We start from the raw sequence: 25,045 nt of genomic DNA, 5'->3' as shown, positions 1-25,045 counted from the left end.
ATCTCGCTGAGCGCTTGTCACAAAAGATTTCGGGCAAGTAGCGGGGGCGTTGGTCTTATCTTTGTAACGTTTGTGGCTTTCCTACCGTGCAGTTGCACTGTGCAAAATGTTCCCGGTGCTTTATCAACACGCTCATTTTCTCTTTCCCCCTCACCTCTTTCTCTACTCCTCCCTTCCTCGCCTGTTCGCTCACTCTTCACTCGCACTTTCTTGCTGCTTGAGGCTTTCGGTAGCATGACCAAAAAAAAAATGAAAGGGTTGAAAAAGAAAGAAAAAAAGGCATGACAGGGGAGGTTGGAAAAATAGGTGCGTTCGGAAGAGGGAAGCCGCTCCACTCTTGCTGCTTGCTGCTATCACGGTTTTTACATCTTTCATCTCTGATTCGTTTTTTATGACTCTTTCTTTTTCTTCTTCTAACTCATTACGCTCGTCATGCAGTTCTTCAAGAAAGCCCAACATCGCTCTTCGCCCCCCTACCATTCTCGTCCCTCCTGTCCCGGTGAGAAATAAATGCATGCTCAGAGCGAGAACGATAAATAACGGAAAGGAAGATAAAGAAAGCCGCCACAGTACGTGCTCTTTCTGAAGAGCGGTTTCGCGCTTTCGTCCAAACAGGCGCGACGTTTGGAACGGCAGTTTGTTTCCATGCAAATCTGGCGTTGCGCTGAGTGGTATATTTTTCCTTGCGCTAATCTCCCGGTGTGCTACAGAGGGTAAATTCTCTGTTTTTGTGCTGGCTAGACTTGCTTCTTTTTGTTTTTAACGCTTGTCCTATTCTCCTAACGCTGTTTCGTGTGTGTTTTTTACTCCGTCCATGAATTGTGAGCAGTAGAAAGGCGTTAAGGATGAGCGCTGTAGTCGCGGCGACGGTAATGAACGGCCTTATTGCGACGCCGAGGTGTCATTAATGTTAATGCGATGTTTAAGTTGCCTGTCCATATTTAGAGAGGGTGTCTTCATGTTTTTGCTTTTATGTTTTTGTGTGTGTGTGTGTCTGGGGAAACCTCAGTTACTACAAGCGAGAAAGTGAGGAGGAGCTTGGAGGCATAGAGAGCTTTACTCTTTCTCGATCCCAGCCGACACCTCTTTGTTTGAAGCTTCGTCAACCGTAAGGAGGCCGGCGCCCGGAAATAACTCTGCATCCGGACGCATAAAAGGCGGGGCCCTCAACCCGTCCCCTCGCTTCGCGGATAAACAATGCACGCAGAATGAATGATCGACGAGTGCCAGCATGCGCATGCGTCATCGTTTCTTGGATTTACTATGCCGTCACTTTGATAATGCTGAGTCTGAAGACTTCGTGATGCCAAGCTTCAGTTTTATTTAGTATTTGTATTTAGGCGCGCTCTTGGCTCTAGTTGTGTTTACGGAGTTTGTGCATCCAAGGCAGGAAAAGTAATAAAGAAACAGGTAGCATGCCGAGCTCACGCTCTTGGCGTTGGTGGAAAGCATCGGTCCATCGGTTTGACGGATTGTGGAAGGTTGTATCGATTCGCGTTTTCTTTTTTCGCGCAGCCACCGTGGCGACAAAACGCACCGCCACGATGACTCCCGATATGAGATGCGCGATGCGTCGGCCCAGAATTCTCGCCATTTCTTTTTCTCTTTGTATATTTTATATTTCCTGCCTTGCCTAACCAAGAGAATATTTTGGACGCCTTTCAATGCTTTTGCAAAGCCCTATTTGGAATAACTACGGCGCAAAGACGAAAGACGAAATAAGTAGTCACTAGGGTTTTAGTTCTTCCAAATAACTCCTGCTCGTGCCTTTGTCAAACAGCTTTCTTTTTTGATGCGAAAACATATTCTGAAGGGTGAACTACTCTCAACATACTCTCAGCATACTCAACATACGCGCCACGTACTCTGCACCTTCTCCTTCATCTACTAAGACTACTATGAAACTAATATTCGCTCATTGAGTTATGTGGCTGTAGTGACAGAGATGTGCGCTGCATGCGCTGGCGTGGACACCGTTGTGGCAGAAACACGGCACTAAAGCAATACGCGTCGGCATTGACAACATTGCTGCATAAACGCAGCACTGGAGCATAGGCCGCTGGCGCACACTGGGTAAATTGGCACTGGCGATGAAAAAGTTGAAGACGCGCATAACTGGCACCCTGGGCCAGTGGACACCTCAATCACGCTTTCGGGCACGTGGCGGTGGTGTCCACCGGCAGGAAACTGTGCTTTCACGCAAAATTTTGTGCTTAGCAATGCTAAACTGCAAGCCATTTTGTTTGTTTCTAATTTTCAAAATCTTAGCTCACGCCCTTTATGTTTCGATCTTAGGATCTTCGTGGGAAATAACATAAAACAGCAAGACCACATATGTAATTTACTGGTGAGATAGCTTTTAAAGCCCTTGATATGAGACCGAGATGATTGAAACTTCATTTCCTATAGCTACACCACAGTTCTAGTGACCTTTAACTGCCACTTCAGCAGATCAAAGCCTGCGAACGATGAAATTACACGCAGAAAAGTTGCAGGCGTCAGATTATTTTTACTCTAATCTCCCTGGCCGAGATACAGTGCCGGCCTTGAGGAAGCCGGAGCTGACGGCAAGCAATCAAGGGCTGCAGTCAACAATTAGCCGTTAAGAAAGAAGAATGTTTCGGGACTGGCGCGCGCGCGCCCTTACTCTGGCTGGTCAGCCGCATAAGCCGATGTGTTTACTAACAAGCATCCAGCAAGGCACCAGCGGGACACCTTCAGATATCTTTGTGGTTAAGACACTCGATTGGTTGCAGCCACCCTCGTCTTCCGCAGTGCTACGTAACCTCTGCACAACTCAGCGTTAATCTGGTGTAGTGTAAGAGATCACTTGAAAACGCTCACGCCGTGCTGCTAAGTGGCAAAACATAGCGAGAGCCGGCGTAAATGTTGTCTGTTTTTTTTTTTAAATCTCTGTCTCTTTCACTCTTTCCTTAATCCTTCTTTCACTGTACTATCCAGATGTCCCCCCACCGTAGAAATTCTTCCCCGCATTGGCTTATTACTCCTTACAACTCCCTTAGTTTTCAATCCGGCCTCCGCGGTGGCACAGTGGTTAGCGCGCTGAGCTACTGAGTCGGAGTACCCGGGTGAGGAACCGGCGGCGGCGGCCGCGTTTCGATCAAGCCGAAACGCAAAAGAAACCCGTGTGCTGTGCGATGTCAGTGCGCACTAAAATCCTCAGGTGGTCGAAATTTTTTCGGAGCCCTCCACTACGGAAACTCTTTCTTCCTTTCTTCTCTCACTCCCTCCTTTATCCATTCCCTTACGGCGCGGTTCAGGTGTCCATCGGGATGTGAGACAGTTACTGCTTCATTTCATTTCCTTAAAACCAATTTTAAATCCAGCTTTATCGAACTCTTACACCTCGCATAGATTCTTTAAAACTCTGCTCAAGCTCGATTTCTGCCCGAACATGTGTGTCTGCCGTTATAAATATTGTGACAAAACACGCGCAAAACACGTAGAATAGGTATGTAATTGTGCTCGCAAAGTGGGACTATGTGCAGTGGCACCGGCAACTTTGAAGCAAAAAGGAGATTATATAAAACACCCACTGCACCAAAATCTACGCCTCTTCCTCCGTTTGAGGTAATACGTGCGACAATAACAAAAGGTCTGATAACAAATGCATGTGACTTTAAGTGCCACAGCTTGTCTTTAATTCGATGCAAAGAGCATTTCCGGAATACCAGCTGCAGCAGCGACCTGGACACAGCAGCAAGTCATGGCTGCAAGCACCCTAAACTGGCGGAGGATAAATAAGAAGTCTGTCAACTTGAAAAGACGAGAACAACCAATGTGTCCTTCTCAGGAACACCAGACACTGAGAAAACAAGTATTAAACAAATTTTTTAGGTTTCTCCTACGAGCGTTAAACGTTGCTGATCTGGAAACAAGCCTGAGATGCTGCGTAATAGGCTCCCGTTGCTTCTAAACAAACGATTTGTTTCATAGCCGCAACACTGTTTTTGTTTTTGTAAATATATTATAGCCACAATAATTGCCCTTTCTACCGTTTTCTGCATTGCACCGTATATTGTATACTTCATTAAACACTCTCCTAATCTTGTAATTGTCTTTGCTTATCTCTTCATTTTGTACCAGATCCTCCCATGTCTGATGCGTTGTGTTTGTTTTCTAGGTTTGTTGCCAATGCCATGTTTTTGGGGCCGTGAACCCCGTCAAGCCCAGTTAGAGGCTTTTTGTTCACGGTCCTCAGCATCTGTGATGTTGATGTTGGAATAAAAATGCTGATAAAATGATGATTAATAAAGAAAAAAACTTTCTTTCCAACAAGTAACTGAGCAAACAACGCAGCCCAGAGCAGCAAGTTTGCGGATCTATCCTCTAAGCGTGACGACACCTGTTGGGCAGAACAAACCTCACTGAACTCGGTCATGCAATCCGCCCATCTCGCTTTGTGATCTCAGCCGGTGAGGCTTCGATCATGGCGGTTTTATTCGCCGAAAGAAACTCTAGCATGGCTCTGTGCGTGCTTAAGCGCCGGCAGGACATCACGCGCGGCGTACTTTCGAGTGCATCAGTGCAAAGTTCTGCCCAGACAAATCGCGTTTCCCTTTTGGGCCCGTGGGAAGCGACGCACTCGAATGAGCTTGCGCGCACGAAACGAGGGCGCGTTTTGCGAGTGGAGCTTAGGCTGGAGCGAAAGCCGAGTCTGAGCTGGTCACGTGCTCGAAAGAGCGCGCGCCGCAGCAGATAAGCTGATTACTTTGAGTGGTTCCCGAGGCTAAAGAGACTTTTAATCTCCGCGTTTTATGAACGCCGCAGCGGGGTACGCTCTATGGTCGCACTGAAATCTTATTATGTAACGCCCTGTAGAGCGGTGGTTTTAAGCGGTATAGGCTGTTATTGCTGGGAAAATGCCGTTCCAATTGAGAGCACTTAGGCTTCTATCTGTGTTGGAGACGGAAGGCATAACAGGGATTGCACCAGCCGACATTTCTATGAAACGAGGGGGGAAGCGTTTAAAGAAAAGACAAAAGGATAAACACATTACCTCCACTATTCAGCGCTCAAGCTCTCCAGTTTTATACCGCTTCAGCTCTAATCTTCATGTGTAAACTCGCCAGTTTTGAAGAAAAGTTTAAAAGGACCTAACTGTGCAGCTACCCATGAGTTTCTGCACCGGTTGTCTGACCTAGTCTTAGTAAGCAGCGCAGAAAATGGGATCACTCAAGTGATTAAGCTGGAATCGCAGATATGAAACGTGAAATCAGCACTCAACATTCACTGAGTGTGTACCTTTCCGTTAGGCACCCGCATGTACGTTTTTGCTTTTATTTGGTACGTGTCTATCTATCATATTTTTGTGTCCTTCACGAAGCACACTGCAGCTCGAAGTAAGCATGAAACGTTCTGTGAAAACCTTTTTTAGTAAACACGTAATGACAGAAACATGAACAACGTCAGCTCAAAGCACTGTTTTTGTGCTGTTATAGGTGCACTTCATCGCTGCTTCTATTAGTCGCTAAAGGTCAGCTCCTGCGCTTATAGCGATTGTTTCGCCTACGCTTGTCACAAGCGCATAAATAAAGAGACAGCAAAAACAGTGCATTCTTTGAGTTTTGGAACCAGAAAAATTTATCGCATCTTATGGTTAGGAGGCTGTTTTGACAATTCACAAACATGCGGTAAATTGAATTTTCCCATGCCCTGCTAGAAAGAAAATGAATAGGTGTGCACTACAGTTACTTTCCTAAAAGAAATACGTTACGCTGTTACAACTGAGTGTACTTCGCGAACGAAGCTGATTATCCTGCCGCCTGACCTTTAAATAAGTTTGCCCGTCGAGCCTTTCCTGGTTTTCCGCGCTGCACCTTCGAAATTTCGGGCTGCATTCACTGGATCTTTCAGGTTGTTGGAACCAATAACTTAATACAATGAACATACTAAAGATACAGTAAACGGCGCATTCATGACCATAACATGGACAGCCAACTGTCTTGATTTTGCACCATCTGTAGCATACTAGTCGACGCAATAAAATTCAACGCGCTTAATTAGCACACTGCGTGTATTATTGAACATTTGAGGACATCCGAATTTGTAGAGTATCCGATGCACACAGGGTGCTACGTTGAATTGAATTTCGAGCAGAGCATTTCATATTGCAACATACAACGATGAAGAAAACTGTTTTTTTTTTCACCGCAAACGGGGCTAGGTGCTCTTTTCGCTTTTCTTCAGAACTTTGGCATTCAAATGAAAAGGTCTGATGTATGAGTTCCGGGCATCGAGTTCAGCTTGAGACATTCGCCATTTGCCTCGGTTACGAAAGGTCGCATTTTCTCTGCTGAGCACATGAAGTCCCGTTGGTTTCTCTTGAGTGTTATAAGATATGACATTATGGTAAAGATATTACTGGCAGAGATTACTGGACAATTATTACTGGCAGACCAGCTACTTTCCGCGATTATAACACCGTGTGTGTTTTTCCGTCCTGCAAAAGTCTAGAAGTCATAGCCTTTCGAACGGCTTTGTTTAGGGGCTTGCAAACAGAACTTTTTAAAAACCGAATCGAATATGGCTTCCATGAATCGTTCCACGAATCGAATAGCAGGGTATTCGCTACGCTCATCGAAAGTTTGTAACCATCGCACACCCTTAGTTTTGTTACTTGGTGGACACCACCGCCACGTATACTTGAAAGCTCGATTCAGCTGTCCACTGACACAAAAAAGCAAGTTATGCGCACCTTTTTATCATCAATGCGTATTCACGCAATGTACGCTGGCGGCCTATGCTCCTGTGTCGCGTTACTGTAGCAATGTTGTCAACGCCAACGCGTGTTAGTCTATTGCCTTGTTTTTGCATCACTTGTCCAAGCCAACGCATGCAGCGCACATCTTTTTGTTACTACCGCCACATAGATCAAAGCTCCGATATTATTTCGTTAGCAGTATTCGTTGATGAAGACGATGGACAATGCACATCGCGAGAGTGCGTGGCAGTTTAACACGAGGCATGATCGGCTGTGGTGCTAGCCTTCACAAGGTTATGTATGTCAGAAAGGGGGTATATGCAGATTATTAACAATGCGCGCAGATAGTGACGGCACTGCACTAGCTAGACACAAAACAACACAGCTAAAAGGGCGGCAAAGGTAGACGCCGCATCAACAGCGGAAAGCAGTCCGGTAGGAAGTCCCTCTCGTCATAAATGTAATGGCATCTGGCTGAAACAAGAGGTTCAGCGTTGCGGTTCTGCATAAGCGCTTTGCACAGGCTATGAAGTCCAATGAGGAAAAACATAACCTCGTGTAGTAAATACATGCTGAAAAAGAAAAAAATATGCGTCAATAGTCTAGTGCTCTCGAGCAGCGGCCAGTTAAGCTAATCTTTTCGCGCTGTCGTGGGATCGAATCCCAGTCGCAGCAATATTTATTTATTTATTTATTTATTTATTGCTTTCCGAAGGTCACCCTCAACGTGAAGCATCGTACAAACCGGTGAGCCGGTTTTACCTCATGAAGTAGTGCTTTCCCTCTAAAAAAAAAGAACGAAGCAGGCAGTCTATAATTACGATACGCTTTTATGGATGAATGGATGGGGCTGTAGTTCTGACGTAGCCATTACCGTCTTCAGGGGCTGGTGGTTGCGTTTATACACCTACTTTCGTCCTTATGTCTGTTTGTGCGCTAATGTTTACAAGTATGTCGAGCCAAGGAATCCGGCAATGCGTGTTAAGCATATTAAATCGTTCCGTCCACCTTCCCCACATCGGGTGAAATGAGCCGTGCCGTGAGGTTCCGTACGCACTCGCTGTGTACTCTTCTCGTCCTTGTTTATATGTGCGCGGTACCCTTTGCTTCGCACGCTTTTGGGTTTGGAGACACAGCCACTTCAGCTCGCTTTCGACAAGCTGCGCCACGGTAAGACAGAAGTGTAGAAGACAGTATCCCTCAAAAAAGCAAATAGCCTAGAAGCGCAAGCTCTTCTAGGCTTACGCTGAGAAGAGCTGTATCCATGCGGTTAGAGAGATATATTGAGCGCAGGGCACCTTAGCCGGAAGAAATTTCATTGGAAAATGAGCCCTAAACAAGGTCTCTGCTTGCCACGTGCAGTCACGACATGCTATTCTTCACTTGATATACGAGGACATTATCAGCACTACCGGAACTCAGGATTCGCATCTTGCAACGACGGCATCCTTGATTCATTGGAAATTCGGCGGAAACCTGGAAATTCGGTTGCGGCCGCCTATATGCCGTCATAGCTGACAGCTAGCAAGAAATATTAGAGAGATTCAGCAGAAAGCGATTCACGGCCGCTACCGTTATGCGCTTCAGCGCACCACCAGAGCGCATGCGCTTACTGACCCCACGCGGAAGGCGTGAGTGCAGCCGGCCGGCGCCTGGCGCCAACTGGTGATCTGAGGCCGACCTGCGACTCAGTAGTGGACCAGCGGTAGCGGCCGCGAATCGCATTAAGCCGATTCTATATCATTGATTGCTGGCTCCGCGGCCGCTACCGGCTCCGTTACGAATTTTCGCAAAAGACGACCTCGGGTTGCTGTTCTGCGAGACTTAAGCTGGAACATGTGTAAACACGCCCCCGTGGACAGCAACACAGAAGAAAGAAAATACATATGACGATTACACATTAGTGGTAATGTCGACGTTGCGCGCTAGTCATTTGCTTTATGATTTAAGCGTCTTTCGCTGGCGCCTTCTGCCTCGAGTGACAGAGGTGGGGGATACTGGCCTCTTTCACGGTAAGCTTCTGCTTGTAGAACCCATACCCGTTTGGCATCTTTCGTGGGCGGCTTGGAGATCAAGCTTCCAGACAATGGTGTTTGCACGCGCCTTACGCTTGGCCCCTTCCAGCGCATTCTGGAAACAATACTCCTGTGACGTCATGGCACCTTACCCGTTGGACCATTCCATACCGTGAATTCGGAACAGACGACTCAAGCCGTTACGGCCAGCAGAAGTGGATTCGGTATGAGCGCCTCGCGAGCTAGGTGGAACGAACACGCCGCATACAGACTTAATTTGCAGGTCAAAACTGTCTATGTTCTTGACACTTTATACACCAACAGGCTATCACAACGCCTCGTTCGTTTCACTCCTCCTGCGTGCGTGCAGGTGACTCTTCGTCTGCGTGCATAAGCGACACGCTTACGCTCTGCTCCTACCTATACTACCTCCGCTGGCTTCCACCTGCGCTTCGTCAGGCGTATGAGCGAACGCTTGGTGTTGACAGACACGACTACTAAGCCTAGACTTGAAATCTTCGCCTTAAGAGCTAGCTCTATTTAAAAGAACTTACAGGATGCAGACCACTATGTAATGCGAGATTCAGCGACAGCTGTTAGCCATGGTTGGTTTCGCTGGTTTATAGGGTTTAAAATCTCAAAGCGGCTCACGTTATGGTGACCGCCATATTGGAGGGCTCCGGATAATTTCGACCACTTCACGCTCTTTCACGCTCACTAATATCGCACAGTACATGGGTCTCTAGCATTTCGCCTTCATCGAAATGCGACCGCCACGGCCGGGATCGAATTCGCGTCTTTTGTACCAGCAGCCGAGCACCGTAACCACTGTACCACCGCGGCGGCTTTGTCTGCAGATCGTGAATACAATATTGTTTAAATATTATTATTTGTCTTTTCGGCCATAGCTCGCGTGACGCAATTAGGATGCCACTCGTGACCTCACTAGTTCTAGTCTAGGCGTGGTGCGTTGGAGTCATCACGTCGGACGCCACAGCGTGCTGACCTATCAACAAGGCAGGTTGCAGTGACCTCATGCATGACGACACGGCATCCTCAACAGTCAGCCTACGCCGTCGACCCCGCGAAAGGGTAAAGAAGCATTTAACAGCTGTCGCTGTAAGAGTGACTGAAAAGTACAGCAAGCGGAAGCAGCAGTGACACTTTGCTTTTCTCTGCGAAAGCATAACAATACCAGAAGCAAGCGGGGGGCCATCGAGAAGAAAGCAAGCTGCGCCCGGTCCTTGCACGCGGGACGCATTCCCGAGCGCTAATCAGCTCCGCTCGGCTGGCCGTGGGGGGCAAGGCCGCGGGAGGGCAGCGGGCGCTCTTCCCGGGACTCCGGGGCGGGCCGAATCGGCATCCCAAGCCTTCAATTAGCGCCTCGTTGCCCCGAGAACCCCAGCGGCCCCGGTGCCGCTCTGCGGCTAAATCCCCCCCCGCGTGCGCGCGCGCGGCGACGCAACAAACAGAGCGGAAGCGGCGCGACGCCGCTCTTCCCTCTTCTCTGTATAGCCTCTTCCTTGACGACGAAGAGGCTCAGCATCGCGCTGTAAGAGCACGTCGCTGAACTAAGTACTGCGGTGAGCACGAAGGCGGATGAGGAGGGAGGTGCCTAAGAGCTGCGAAAAGCCGCTTCTGCGGTCCCGCAGCTTTTCCGCGTTGGCGCGTCTTGCCGCGCCTTCAAGGCGCTCGGGTTTCCTGCCACTGAGGAGGATGTGTCAACCACCGGGCCCCCACCTCCTGGGGCCCTTCGGCACGCTGTGTTGTTGTTTTAGGCTGCTACTGCCGATACGCAAACATTCTAAGCAGATAACTCACACAAACACGACCAGCAGCCTGAAAGGTGCGCGCACTCTTTTCATTTTGCCTTGGTTCGGTCTCCCGTTTCTTCATATAGCGGGATGAAGCCGGGAAAGCCGCTGCGTCCCTGTGTCGCGGCCAGCACAAGACGTCGCCAGTTTTCCGCCTTCCTTAGCGGCTTAGCTGAGCTCCCGTGTATGTCGTCGAGAACAGCGGTAGTGATGCTGCCAAGTGCGCGCATGTTATCTCTCGTGGGGGCGTGTGTGTGTGTGTGTGTGTGTGTGCGCGCCCGCACGCAAGCGCGTATTTTTGCTTGTATAGCGTGGGGTCGTAATTACTTTAACGCGTCGATCGAGGTAGGGCAATCTAGGGAAGGTGTCGATGAGTTGCGCTTCTTTTTTGATCGCGAGTTTTTCTTTTGCTTGTGCATGAGTCGCTGAGGTGGGACTAAGATAGGTTTTCCTCGGCAGCTAACTGCGGTGAAGTGATTGAAAGAGGCAGCTTTCGCACGCGTGCTTATAACGCCGTCTTACCGCTTTCGTTTCGTTTGCTCCTCGTTGCGTAAGTATCGTCGGGATCCCTTTAGAATGCGCACATGTAAGTCGTTTTTATTCTCCCGCTTGCGTTAGAATGCGGAAGAATTCTGGATAGTGCAGGGACTTAGCGGGATTTAAGCAACTAAATCTGTTCTAGCCGAAGCACGTTAGGGAAAACCGACTCTTGGGCGAGTTGGTAATCCGTGATTGTAGACAGCGCGAAAAAGACGGGGACTTAGGAAGAACACAACATGTTAGGGAAAGAGCTTGGCGAATGTGATATACGCGAGATTTAGTAGACTTCTTGTTGGGCCGCAACGCAGGTTCGACAGTGACCACAGCTGCCGCATTGCGATCGAGGCAAAAGGCTGGACTTGATCTGGAAGCCTGAATTTATTAACCAAGGGCACCGATTTTTGTTGCTCAGAACCGTACCACTTCAAGAGGCCTGCTGCGATTGAAGTAAAAGTAACAAGCTATTGTGAGAGTTATACTATGCTATACTGAAGCCGGCGCATGCTTGCGATATAGGCGATGTATTCCGCGCGTATGTATGTTACATTAAAGCACTGCGAACAAATCAATAGAGCAAACCATCATCATCATCAGAATACATCAGAGAACATAGTAAACGAAACTGACGCTTGTTGTACTGACTGTGCTTTGGAAGATATTTAGATGCCCGGAAATGGGTAGCTCGGATTTGGTTACCGCCATTTCAAGTAGCAGGAAAGACATGCCAGCGCTGCAGTTGAAACGTTTCCGGGGCTGTGCCTAGTTTTATACATGGTGCATTTCAGTGGCGACACTGAAAGCGATACGCGGTGCAACATGTTTGGCGGATTTTAACACTTGGAAGAGAAAAAAGTTGTGATCGCGAATGTTTCCAGTATTGCGTTTGATAAGGTATTAATAGAAAGTTACGGGTGCCTGATGTTTAGTAATGTTGTATCGGCCGCTGTGTCATTGTGCGGGCTACACACTGCGCAAGCGTAAAGTTTTCTTTGTACCTCGCCATGTCCCCCCTTTCCATTTCCCCTCTCCCCTGGAATACTATATAATCACCCTCTGTTGCAATAAACGTCGGTTTTCGCTTGTCTCGTTCCCAGGCGTGTACGCTCGTTCCGTTCCTGCCGTGGCCTATCGGCCGCGGCTATGTTACAGTGGCGACGAGTCAAAACGACACCCACGCTGTCAAGGCAGACCCAGACACTCCGGCCCTGAAGACAGCACTGCCAGCGACTTCCATGGCCTTCCAGATGCTCCCGAGCTTCGACGAAAGCACAGATAAGTGGAAGCCGTACTTGATCAAAGTGGAGGCGTATTTCGAAGCAAATGGCATCGCTGAGTCAAGTAAGAAGAGAGCACTTCTTGTGGCTGCACTGAGCACGCAGACTATTCAGATCCTTGCCGGAAGGGTGGGTCCTCAGGCGCCGAACTCTTTGAGTTATGATGAAGTGATCAAAGCCCTGAATGAATTCTACGACCCAAAACGGAATGAAATTTCGGAGAGCTACAAATTTTTCAGTCGTTGCCAACTGGAGGGAGAATCTATTCAGGCTTTCCTCGTCGAGATCCGCCGCATCGGAGACAACTGCAACTTCGGCAGTTGCCTTGACAGGATGATCCGAGATAGAATTGTCTGCGGTGTACGCTCAGGTGCAGTACGGAAAGAACTCCTGGCAAAGAAAGAGTTAAAACTAGACGAAGCCGAAGCGATAGCTGCTGAAGCCGCGGAAAGCGATGCGAAAAAAATTTCTCCAGAAGTAACACCACTACTGAAAATGCAAGCGCGACGCCGGCCAACACCGAGAGAAAGCGCCGAAAATGCAGCGTGTCGGCAATGCGGCAGATGTGGAAGCTTGAAGCATGACGCTAAGAGCTGCAGCTGGGCCAAATCGCGCTGTTATCACTGTGGTCAACGTGGACATCTTGCAAAAATGTGTCCCAATCGCCGTGACAAGCAACTCTGGGCTGCTGCACCTGCGCCTCATGGCCAAACATTAACAGTGCAAGAAACCACTTCGGAATATTGTTATGAAAATGCTCATATCTGGACTTTGCTGTCGGCGCGAACGAAGTGTCTCGAGCCGCCACTTCGCCGCACATTCAATTGGGGCGGTGTAGAACTGGCAATGGAAGTAGACACAGGATCACCAGTATGCGTCATAGCGCGACAGGTTTTCGATAAGCATTGCAAACACTGGCCAAAATTGAAGCCTTCACATCTGAAACTTTCGTGCTACGCTGGAAGGCTGCCTGTGTTAGGCGAGCTTCAGCTAGTTGTTGCGCACCAAGGTGTGTCAGTTGAATGCACACTCATAGTGCTAGACTGCAACGGACCAAGCCTGTGCGGGCGAGACCTGTTAACCCTGCTGGATAGAGCTGGAGTTCCGGTACTGCAAGTCAGTAGAGGTGAAGTGCCATTCGCGGCAGAAGCCATCAGCCGCATCAATGCCTTACGGAGCAACTACGAGGATGTATTCTCGGAGGAATTGGGCCTGATGAAGGGACCCCCAGCCAGCTTGGTGCTGAGGGACGGTGCAGTTAGCAAGTTCTGCAAGGCAAGACCGCTTCCGTACGCGCTCCGCGACAAAGTGGCAAAAGAGTTGGATCGGCTAGTGTCGCTAGGCATAATATCTCCTGTAAAATATTCGGACTGGGCGACCCCCATAGTACCAGTGCTTAAAAAAGATGGCACAGTGCGGATTTGCGTTGATTTTAAAGCCACCTTGAATCAGGGTTGTGCACTTGAGCAGTATCCCCTTCCGGTGATTGAAGACATGTTCGCGTCGTTAAGCGGTGGTGAAGTTTTTAGTACACTCGACCTGAAAGACGCCTACAACCAGGTGCCACTAGACGAAGCTTCACGCAAGCTGTGCGTGATTAATACGCACCAAGGGCTCTTCTGTTACAACAGGCTGCCGTTCGGCATTTCCTCTGCTCCTGCCATATTTCAAAGGAAGATGGACACCATTCTAGCGGGCCTTCCTGGAGTTCAGGCATACTTAGATGACGTGCTTGTGTCTGAAAAGGCGGCAGACAACGGAGCTCGCCTGAAAACTGTGTTGCAGCGATTTCGAGAGCACGGCGTAAAGCTGCGATACGGTAAATGCAATTTCGGCCAGCCATCGGTTACTTATCTGGGACACCGTATCGATCGTCTCGGTCTTCACCCGACGGAAAAGAACGTGGAAGCTATCATGAAAGCACCGAACCCTCGTAACGTGAGCGAGCTGCGTCCGTTCGTCGGAATGATAACATTTTATTCAAGGTTTCTGCCGAACATGTCAACCGTGTTGTCCCCGTTATACCAGTTACTGGAAAAGAATACGCGATGGCAGTGGAACCATCCCCAGGAAACTGCGTTCGTCAAGGCCAAACAGTGTCTCAAGGATGCCGAAGTGCTTGCCCATTTTGACCCGTTAAAGGAGCTGAAGCTAGAGTGCGACGCTTCGCCACACGGCATTGGCGCAGTTCTATTTCACACAGTAGGCAGCGTCCACAGACCGATCGGATTCCGTTCAAGGACTCTTACTAAAGCCGAGCGGAATTACTCGCAACTGGAGCGTGAGGCGCTGGCACTAGTTTTTGGGGTCACCAGATTCCGAGACTATCTGTTGGGCCGTGCATTCACCTTGGTTACAGATCACCAGCCTCTCCTCGGATTGCTAAGACCCGACCGCCCGACACCCTCCATGGCTGCAGCCCGCATTCAGCGTTGGGCACTCTATCTCGGAGGATATCGGTACAAACTTCAGTACACTCCCGGAAGACAACTGCTGAACTCGGACGCCCTCAGCAGGCTTCCTCTGCAGTCACCCGGTCCTAGTATGGAGCCACAAGAGCCGCAAGAGTACGTTTTTTCTTTGGAAAGCCTGGACGAAGGCACCGTTACGACACGAGAACTGAAGGAACTCACAGCTGTCGACTCGACACTAGAGCGCGTCAAATATTACGTGCTACACGGTTGGCCGAGAAGCTTTAAAGGCCTTGAGCCGTGCCTGGCGGTATTTTTTTACCGTCGACTTGAGTTGTCCCTGGCACATGGGTTAATTTATTGGGGACATCGAGTGGTTATACCTGCCGGTGCACGAAAACGATTGCTGCAGCTGCTGCATGAAACCCACCAAGGGTCTTCGCCGATGAAATCCATTGCGCGATCATTGTTTTGGTGGCCAGGCCTTGACCGAGAGATTGAGGAAATGTCGGCTCAGTGCAAGAATTGCATCGACAATTTGCCCATGCCACCAGCCGCTCCACCAGCAAGCTGGCCACAAACGTTTGAGAAGTGGTCGCGCATCCATGTGGATTTTGCCGGACCGATAGAAGGCAAGATGGTGCTTGTGCTAATCGATTCGCACACCAAGTGGATAGAAGCAATCCCTGTGAAGCACGCTACCACGACAGCTACAATCCACTGTTTGCGGGACATATTCAGCCGATTTGGCGTGCCAAGAACGATCGTTTCCGATAACGGAACACAATTCACTAGTCGTGAATTTGCAACATTTGTCGAGAACAACAACATATCGCACGTTAGGACCGCCCCGTTCCACCCGCAATCTAACGGGGCTGCCGAAAGAGCAGTCCGAACGGTGAAAGATGGTCTCCGGAAGTTGAGGCCTGGCAAATTGGAGCACAAACTTATGCGTCTACTGCTCAATTACAGAAGGACGCCCCAGAAGAGCGGCAAGTCGCCATCAGAGATGCTTCTAGGATACCAGATTAGATCGCACCTGGATACGTGTTTCCCGAAGGGTAGTGGAGACGCACCGTTGGACAGCCAGGAGTGGCTGCCCCAACTGAAGAGCCGTGTGCACGTTCGCAACTATGGGACAGGAGACAAATGGATACCAGGGCATGTGACATCTACTTCTGGGACCAGAATGGTTACAGTAGAAACACCTGGAGCAATTGTCCGGCGGCACGTGGACCAGGTACGTCTTCGGCATGCAGAAACGCAGTCACCCGGCACTGCGGAAGACGCGCGCCCGGACGGCAATACATTCAGGCCAGAGGAATCCGCATCACGGCTCGATATGAGACTGGAAGGATCTACTTCGCCGCCTGCAGTTGGGGATCATCATGCTGACGGCGCATTCCCGGCACTTCCGTCATCCGGAGCAGTAGTGCCAAGCGAACCCGCTCAAGCCTTACGACGCTCGACGAGGACGAGGAAACCAGTTGACCGATTTTAGGAGGAAGAAGTGTTGTATCGGCCGCTGTGTCATTGTGCGGGCTACACACTGCGCAAGCGTAAAGTTTTCTTTGTACCTCGCCATGTCCCCCCTTTCCATTTCCCCTCTCCCCTGGAATACTATATAATCACCCTCTGTTGCAATAAACGTCGGTTTTCGCTTGTCTCGTTCCCAGGCGTGTACGCTCGTTCCTTTCCTGCCGTGGCCTATCGGCCGCGGCTATGTTACAAGCAACCACGAGTGAAACTATGTGACCATATGGGTAAGGGCGCGTAATTACACCTATATAGCGGACTGTCGAGCAACCACTTCAAACTGCGTTGCATGCAGAAAATCATTAGTCCTGGGATTTTAGTGCACGCTGCAGTTTCATACAGAATAACCTTGCGTCGATCAGGGATCCGTACGAAAGAAAGTTTTTTGTCTTCCCAAGCATTATCCTAGCCGAGTGCACTTTGCACTTTGTTGCGCGCGCCTCGTGTTTAGAGTGCGGAACCGCGAAAGCTAACTCACAAAGTGAGCTTTGGATAAATTTACTTTCATATTCAGCTTTTTAGGTGTATGCTTCTTTGTACATCACCAAAACAGACTGGCGGAATGAGTATTAACTGGTATTGACAATAGATTCACATTTTCACTCGGAGTACTTTCAGAATACCGGAGGCCAGTTGTGCGAGTGCGGCGCTAAGACTATTCCCGTGTCTGTGTCGACTGAGCAACGCGAGAAACATGTTGTAGGCAGCGAAGACATGTAGTCCAGCGTGCCAGGTAGCGGTGCGCGTTCGGTTAATTTAGCTGAAGGAAGGTAAAAGCAGCGCAAATAAACGGGGACGCAAGAGAGACACAACCAACAGGACTGGCGCTGTCCTGTTGGTTGTGTCTCTCTTGTGTCCCCGTTTGTTTGCGCTGCTTTTACCTTCCTTAAGATGAACCACCGACTAGCCCATACAAAAATTTTGATTTAGCTGACTTGGCTGCAGCGAAAAGAACAATAGTCGCTTTAAAATTTCCGACTTAAAATCTTCTGCAGCCTCACGATCGAACCGCATACTTCGGGATATATGCAACGTGATTCCGGAACCGTTGTTTCAATTCGGTAGCCGAGGAAGTGAAAGAGCAAAAGAGAGCCCAACCTTCCCACCTCTTCCGTACTTCCCCTTCTTCCGGGCGGGTTACCGAAGACCGGGCCCCTCCGTATTTAAACTTCACTCGACCGGAAGAACGCATGGGCAGCCGCGGGGCTGTCCCCGTCTTCCGGACCAACGTGAAGGAATTGGGCTGACGGGTAAAGGAGCAAAGCGCTCCCCCCTTCACCAACCAAACCGCGTCCGCGGTGCGGCCGAGTCGTCCAAGCGAACTCGCGGACAACCCGACTCGAAGCCGTAATTTTATTACTCTCGCCCTAGCTCAGCAGCCGAAATAAAAGACCGCGGCACGGCACACCAAGAAGGAGGAACCCCGGCCGCGCGCTCTCGCACGCCCGTGGTTGGAACCTTGCGGCGCGGCGGCAGTCCGACCTCCGTACAGTATTGAGCGCCCAACGCGGTGCCTGGCCGAGATTTACTTGTTTTGTGCGGCCGACCTCGTTTTCTTGCTGCGAAGGGAGGAAGGTCGCCCGTCCGCTGCGCCTCTCAGACACAGCCTTCGCTCCTCGCAGTGTTTCTTTTTTCCTCGCTTCTCTACACGGCCAGCATCCCCCCCCCTCCCCCCTTTCTATTTCTTGTTTGTTACTTTTTTTAGCTGCTTCTCATCTTTGTTTTGGCTCCTCTCCACACCGAATAACTGTATATACCGCTTCCCCCTGTTCCTCACGTCGCCCGGTCCGCCCCGCGCACGAGTCCTCCTCGACTCTCATTCCTTACCAAACTCCAGCCTTTTCTTGCCCAACTTATTTTATTTGTTGTCGAGGGGATTGTTAGAGGTTGTGATCGGGGCTCCCCGTTAAGCCGGAGTTTTCTTTCCTTTCGATCTTTCTTTTTTACTTTTTTTTTTCCTTTTCTCTGCCTACGTTTTCTCCCGCTCACCCGAGTTGGTTGGGTTGCGATGTTTGACGGAGGCCCGGGGTATCGCCGCTGGCTTCGTTTGGCGCTCGCCTTTTGTCGGACCAGCCTTATTTGTCAGCCGTATCTGCAGCACGGAGCGATTCTTTACGTCTCCGGCAGAAAAGGGGGGGCGCTCGTGTCGGACGGATTTCTCCCGACACCTTCGCTTGGACTGACCTAACGTGTGAGTGGAAAAGATCTCATCACAATGGGAAGTAAAGCAGGAGACATATCACTCGGCATTCCACCGCCCCTCTGCGTTAACAGCTTTTTTTTTATTTTGTCACGAGGTCCTAAGCACCTGTACCAAGCCTGACTCAAATCTATCGATGATTCTTATCAGCTGTTTTTACTCACCGATTGTAGTCCGCAAAGAGAAAGTGAAACAGCAGTTTCTTCTTTCACACACTGCTTTTCTTGACAACTCGATAGCCGCGAGTGTTCATAATTTACTGCTGTTAGGCGAGGTATGAATGCGGTTCACAGCAATCGCCTCTGATTAGCAGCAGCAAAGTGCGTCCTTGTTATTAGACACCTTTTACTTAGAGGAAACGAGTAATACTCAGTTTTCCCGCCAATACATCAAGGTCGTCCCTGTAATCTAATCGTCCGTTTAAAATCATCATTCTTAGTAAGCTGAAGTGCTCGAAGATAAATTCATTGCCCTTGAAGACTGACGTCCTGCTAAAGGTAAAGAGGCGCCCCGATTTTAAAAGCGGCCTTGAAGTAAAATTGTCTGTTTCTGTTGATTTCGCTAGATGACCTAATTTGGTGCAAACTGATTTTCGCTTCCGGGTGAATCTGATCCCACATAGTATTTCGGGCGATACTTCAAGTTATGCTGCATTTAATCCTATGTGCATCGCAATGGTCAGTGCAGTGATGTCGTCAAAGCGACGCATTCAAAGAAAAAAACTATGGGGACGCTTAAGTTACCTAGATAGTTGACTGCGATGGCGTTAGATTTCATATTTGTGGCAACTTCTGTTTAAGCTTCTGTATGTGTTTGCGTCAGTTTCGTTAGAATTGTTGCTTAATCAACTGCCATTATCCGACAGCTAGCTGGCGCTGTGGCCGCGCCGAAATGTGCATATATCACATTCTTTTCTGTTTTTTTTTCATTTCGATTCTCTTTCTAGGTTGCTGTTTAGAAACAAGGGTACTCACAACCTGGTGGGCAGGTTATGATGAGGTCACAAGGCCGCGTGACCTCGCTCGACCAATCAGGGTAGCCCATTAAGGCAGGTTGTGAGGACGTCACAAGATCACGTGACGCTCATTACCAATCAGCCAGTGTCGTTACACCTAACATCGACGTGGTTTTGGCGTGACGACAACTGAAATGCTGCCGCGTTAACAGAGCAAGAAAGATGGAATTCTTCAAGAAGCACAAAGTCGAACAGAACGAGAGAGAGACCTGTGTATGCTGACGAACATTTCGACAAGGTAACTCGTTTTCGTGCTGTGCGTTTAAAAAAAGCGCTCAAGAATCTTACCGGTAGAGGGTATTGCAAATACTCTCGGTTCTAACATGTTATCGAATACACTGTTTTTTACTCCTCTAGTGATAGCCTTGTCTTCGTTGATTCGCTTCATCGCCTCATACGATACAGCGAAGCCCCTGACATTTACATTGAGATCTCGTTAATTAGAACTCGCCTAATCCGAAGTACCAGTTTACTCTAACTAGCCCTGTGGTACAGACAACGTTCCGTGCAACAAGAGAAGCCCGAACGGGTTCACGATATTTCGAACTCTGCGTAATTAGCATAAGTGTTCAGTCTTTTTCGAGAATGAACTGTGGACATTCAACTCTCTTTCCAACTGTTTTTTTCACGTCAGAACTTGTGTTGGCGTCCTGAAAGTGCTTTATTCTCCTGTCAACAAACATACCACTATTTCCTTAAACGAACCGAGGCTCGGGTTTGTTTCTTCGAAGGAAACAGGGTAAAGTGAAGCACTACGGAAAGAAGAACCGTACCGCGAGAAACTCTGGAAGCCCGGCCGGGCCGACAAAGAAAGTCCATACGCCGCGTGCGGCGGCTAGGAGCAGCCCGTCAGGCTTGTTCAAAAGGAAAACCCGCGAGCGCAAACGGAATACACGGCAAGCAAGCGCGCTGCAACACCTAGCGCTGTGCGCAGCTCTGCAGCGTTCGGCGCACTCGCCAAAAACAGCGGTGCTCGCTCCGGCACACGTACACAGAGCAGGGAAAAAGACTCGCACTTTAGAATTGCGAAAATGGGGGTTCGGTTTGAGAAAAAGAAGATAAAAGAAGGGACGGCAGAAAAAGAAAGATAGAGAGAAGCTCGCCTGTTCGAATATTGTTTACTCTGCGGAAATTTTGATGGTAGCCCGGCAGCCACCGACGTTGCCGCATATGGCAGCGTTCTCTCGAACCTTCGCAGTGCGGTTTGCATGCACAAAGGTGCTGGTTGGTTGTTTGGGCAGAGTTAAGACATTTTTTTCGCTTTTTTTTTACTTGCCAGCGCAGTTATCTGTGTTTCTCTCCTTTGTTTCTCTCTTCGTTTTTGCTGGTTGTTGAGCGAGCTTGACTGCTGCTTCTGGTTAAAGAAATGCGGCAGAATTTGAAAAACCTCTTTCCGAGCCGTGGGAGTGAAGTTGTGCGTGCCTCTGTGCGTGTGCTCTGGCCTCTCTCTGGTGGTGATGTTTCTGTGCATTGTAGTGTAATGCTTAGTCGGTGGTTTAATGTAATGGTTAGCTACAATCTCTATGTGGTGCGGTGTTTGGAGCTAGGGTGGCATCTGGTGGAAGCTGAATACTCCTAGCAAATTTCGAAGCAAAACTTGAAGATTTTTGTTAGGACTTGATTGAACTGTAGATTGCCCACCGTTACATTTAATCACGATAATAAAAAGGAGAATAGATATATTATAATAATTTTTTGTGCCGGAGTGATGGCCGCGTTCTGGACCTTTCATAGCCGGCACAGAAAAACGACGTGTGTCCAAGCGCTCACGGACAGCTATTTACTTGTAAGAGTGTCTTTCGAATGATCGTGACCAAATACGTGAGATACAAAGTCGCGAAGATGAAAGTGGGCTATGGGTGCGACGTTGTAGTGTAAGGTTCCGAATTAAGTCGATCACCTGAGGTTCTCTACCGTGCGCTGTAATCACAGAATGCATGGGCGTTTTCACATTTCACCTTTATAGAAATACGGCCGCCTTTGCCAGGATTCGAACCCTCGACCTCGTGCTCAACTAGAGATCATTATATAGCTATGCATTGAATCACTTGAGTGGTTGCTTCTAAGAGTGGTGCGGATAGCCGATGTCTACTACACATGCGCTCGTGGCTATGATGAAAGAACTAAATTCTTTAATGTTTCCTTACTTAGCTCTCTTCGCAGTGAACTTGATATTTTGTAGAGATTTCCTCGCATGTTTTGCATTATTTTTGTAGCACAGCATTGTTCCGCTTTTAGGCTTGTTCGCACCGTAATCAAATGAGGATTTCTCGTGCCCGCTGCAGAAAGCCCCCTATATGGCCTCCTTTGTGATGCATAAGCGCTTTGGGATGCGCTCGCTAGATAAGCGAAGAAAACAACTCAAAAGCATTAAACACGATCTTGTGCAACCGGTTTTCAGCCGAGAGACACGTGGTCCAAAAAGAGCAAAACGCGCCTGCTTTGCGAAACACCCAGCTCGTTTCTGCCGGGGAACGTTTTGAGAGAGTGAGGAAAGTTCATGTTAAAACGGTTTCTGACCAAATTTCGCTCGCTTTTGCGCGCGACGACGCTCAGCTCGTAAATGTGTCCAGCGAGCGACAGTGTGAGGAAGAAAGTGGGAAGAATGGCGTGGAGCAGTGACCTTGCTCAACTGAGGGAGCTTACATCGTCTCGACCCTTATACGATCGTTATCTGAGACATATACACTTTGAGATGGAAGACAGCTCTTCTTAAGGTCGGAGCTTCGAAATGTGTAACGTTTTTTATTTGCTTTCATTTCATACAAGTCAGCATTGGACGGCTGCAAGCGTAGTAGATCGCACGCAGTGTTTTTCTTTTTGAAATTGGCATGCCGCGTGAAGCCGGTGCTCCGAAAACTCAAAGATTGCTCATATAATGCTAGCTCTCAGTCATCTTTCGTGAATTCCTTGGCGGCTTAAATGGGGCGTCATTTTTGCGCAGAAACAAGCAGTATGACAGGGAACTCTTAATTCTTGGTAAAGAAGCAACTTTTATTTTTGCTATTGCACCTAACTTGATAAGGCAATAAAATGATTACGCGCCTAAGTCAAAAGCGCTTAGGAAAATCAAGAATTGTGCTTCTTACTCAAACTTCGGGAATATCATTTAACAACGTGCAAAAACAGTGTTTCACAGCACTTCGACCAGTATATAGATAAACTTCAGAATGAAGTCATTTGATTCCGGCGAAAGAACGTGCATGCATTGAGAAGTGCATATAGCACCGACATTTCACGAGCACAGATTTTTGGCAGGGAAAACTTATTCTGTTACTGTGCTACTCCTATGACGACTATGTAATGGCCGCATAATCAGCGATCAGTTAAATTGAGATGCCTTACCGCTATGTATATATAAATAGCAGCAGCCACTCCGGCACAGGCACTCGAAATTAATGGTCATATTTCAACATTTAGTAGGTGACGACTAGAAAACTGTGAACGCTGCTCGATAATTTGATCGCAGCCAGTTTGATAGATGGAGAGCGTATAAAAATAAGAGCGTAACTATAAAGAGAACCGGTTCACTGAAATAAGCGACGAACAAACCGAGCACAGAGGAGTCTTCGACCTTGGACACTGTCTCCAGGAAAAGCGTTCTTTAAGCAACCTAAATATATGCAAAGCAATACTGTCAACACAGTTTTCTATTAGTTTCTTTTTCACTGACTCTGCTTAGGTGTAATTTCACCTGGCGCTACGTTGAAACAGCTGACGTGTACCGTGGAGATCTGTACCCCGCTACACTGCCCCGACGCTAGTTCAGAAGAAGCACGTGAACGGACATCCCCTCCCAAAGTCTCGCCAGCGCGCTCGCTCCGGACCAGTCCGAAATCTGTCCAGCATTTTGCGCTATCTGTCACGCTTGTTGGCAAACCCACCACGCTCGCTTACCGTTGGGCAGTGCTGAGTCGTCTGGCTGCAAACGTCTCTGCCTCCGAGCTACGACGGGAACTAGCGTGCAGTCGATGCCGCTGCCCGAAGGGAGGGTGGCCGAGTGCAAGACGTCTTCTTCGTCGCGGTCCCAGCACGCTTTCGCTAGTTCAGGGAGGCGAGGCAGAGCGAGGGCAACAGCAGCAGCAGCAGCGCGTCGACGTTCCTCGTCGCTGGGTTGCGAGCCACGCGCGCCGCGCCCGTCAGGCGCCGCCGTCTCGCTGCGGGAGAGGCCCCCTCTTCCTTGTTTTGTTCGCGCCCGCGCGTACTTGGCGCCCTCTTCTTATCCTGCTGGCGTCGTCCTGGGCCGACGCGGCACACAGCGCCCCGCTGCTCTGCTGCTCGCTGCCTGCGCGGTGCGGACCGAGCGGAGCTCTGAGCGGACCGGGACCCCACTCTCGGGAACCCCGGGATCGATTTCCCCACGCTCCTCCGGCGCCGCCGCGCCTCCAACGCGCATGCGCACATCCCTTTCTCGGTGGCGCCAGGAGTGGAGCGGCCCGGAGAAGCCCGCCCGGCGCTGTCCCGAAACGGGGGCACGCCTGCTCTCCGCCGCTGCGCTCTCCCCCTCGTTACAGCGGCGGGTGGCAGAAGTCCCTCCTCATCCTCCTTTCCCGCCTCTCATCCCCACTCCCGCGTGGAAGCGGGATGCTGCGGGTGCTCCTTCTTCTGTGATGGGAGCGCGCGCACGCGGGATGAGCGGCGGCGGTGGCGGCTCGCCGCTTGCCCGCACGCGCGACACGTGGGCGCTTTGCTAGATGAGTAGGCAGCGGCGAGTTGCTTGGCTTGGACTGTTGTGCATAACCCACGTCGCTGCGAAAACGGCTGCGCACAATGTGCCGCGGCGCCCTGTCTGAACGAGCGAAATGGGGCACGTCTTTCGCAGTGAAACGCTGTGCGAGAGACAGCGGGAAAATAAGCAGAGGCAGAGGTTGTGCTTATTTATTTCAGTGTCTCTACATTGCTGGACACATTGATATGTTAGGCGTTGTCGGTACTCTCTGCGTCACTTGCCTCTTTGTTATAATCAAAACGAACCTAGCGACTTGATGCGGATCTGCTATAAACTGGGTGAAAGAGAAAGACTAGCAAGAATAAAGTCCTTGCCTTTCTAGTAAGCGCTTGTTCTGTGTTTGATCTATCATCATCGTCTCCCCCTCCTTATCCAGTGAATGCTGAAGGGAACAAAAAAATGAAGGTCGATTAGCGCTAGTTAGGCCAAATGTGAATTGCGTCACTGTGGGCGTTGTTTTTGCATTTTTTATCTGGATTTTGCATTGTTTATTGTGGTTATGCTTTCTTATTAATGATATTGCTATGTGATTAAAGTGTTATACTAAGTGTATTCTGTGCGTTGTTTGCATGGCATGGAGGAAGCGCAGTAGATACATGACACTATGTTTATTACAGTCTTTCTATGCTTGCGTATGACTCACAGCTCCCGTTCTGCAAAAAATCCAGAGTCGTGGTCGTTTCTGGCATTGTGAAGTGATTTTGAAAGCATTGTAGCCCGTGTCCTTGTGAAGTAATCATAGCCTGCACACCGTCCCAGGCGGCGAACAGCTGTTAACCGGAGAACC

General features: G+C 49.3%; 1 protein-coding gene across 1 annotated transcript in view; it reads right to left on the bottom strand.

Annotated features, from left to right (window-relative positions):
- The window catches only part of LOC149359019 (leucine-rich repeat neuronal protein 1-like), an 81,829-nt gene extending 58,026 nt beyond the window's left edge, over window positions 1-23,803 (bottom strand). Inside the window, exon 1 of the mRNA XM_089571193.1 lies at window positions 23,427-23,803. The gene's annotated coding sequence lies outside the window, so the exon portion shown is untranslated. The remainder of the gene's footprint in view (window positions 1-23,426) is intronic.
- Between the last annotated feature and the right edge of the window lie 1,242 nt (window positions 23,804-25,045).

Source organism: Amblyomma mixtum, chromosome 2, assembly GCF_055824585.1.
Source record: "Amblyomma mixtum isolate Tamu chromosome 2, ASM5582458v1, whole genome shotgun sequence".
Classification (NCBI taxonomy): Eukaryota; Metazoa; Arthropoda; class Arachnida; order Ixodida; family Ixodidae; genus Amblyomma; species Amblyomma mixtum.
Note: the sequence above shows the minus strand (reverse complement) of the source record. Positions and strands in the feature narration are given on the sequence as shown.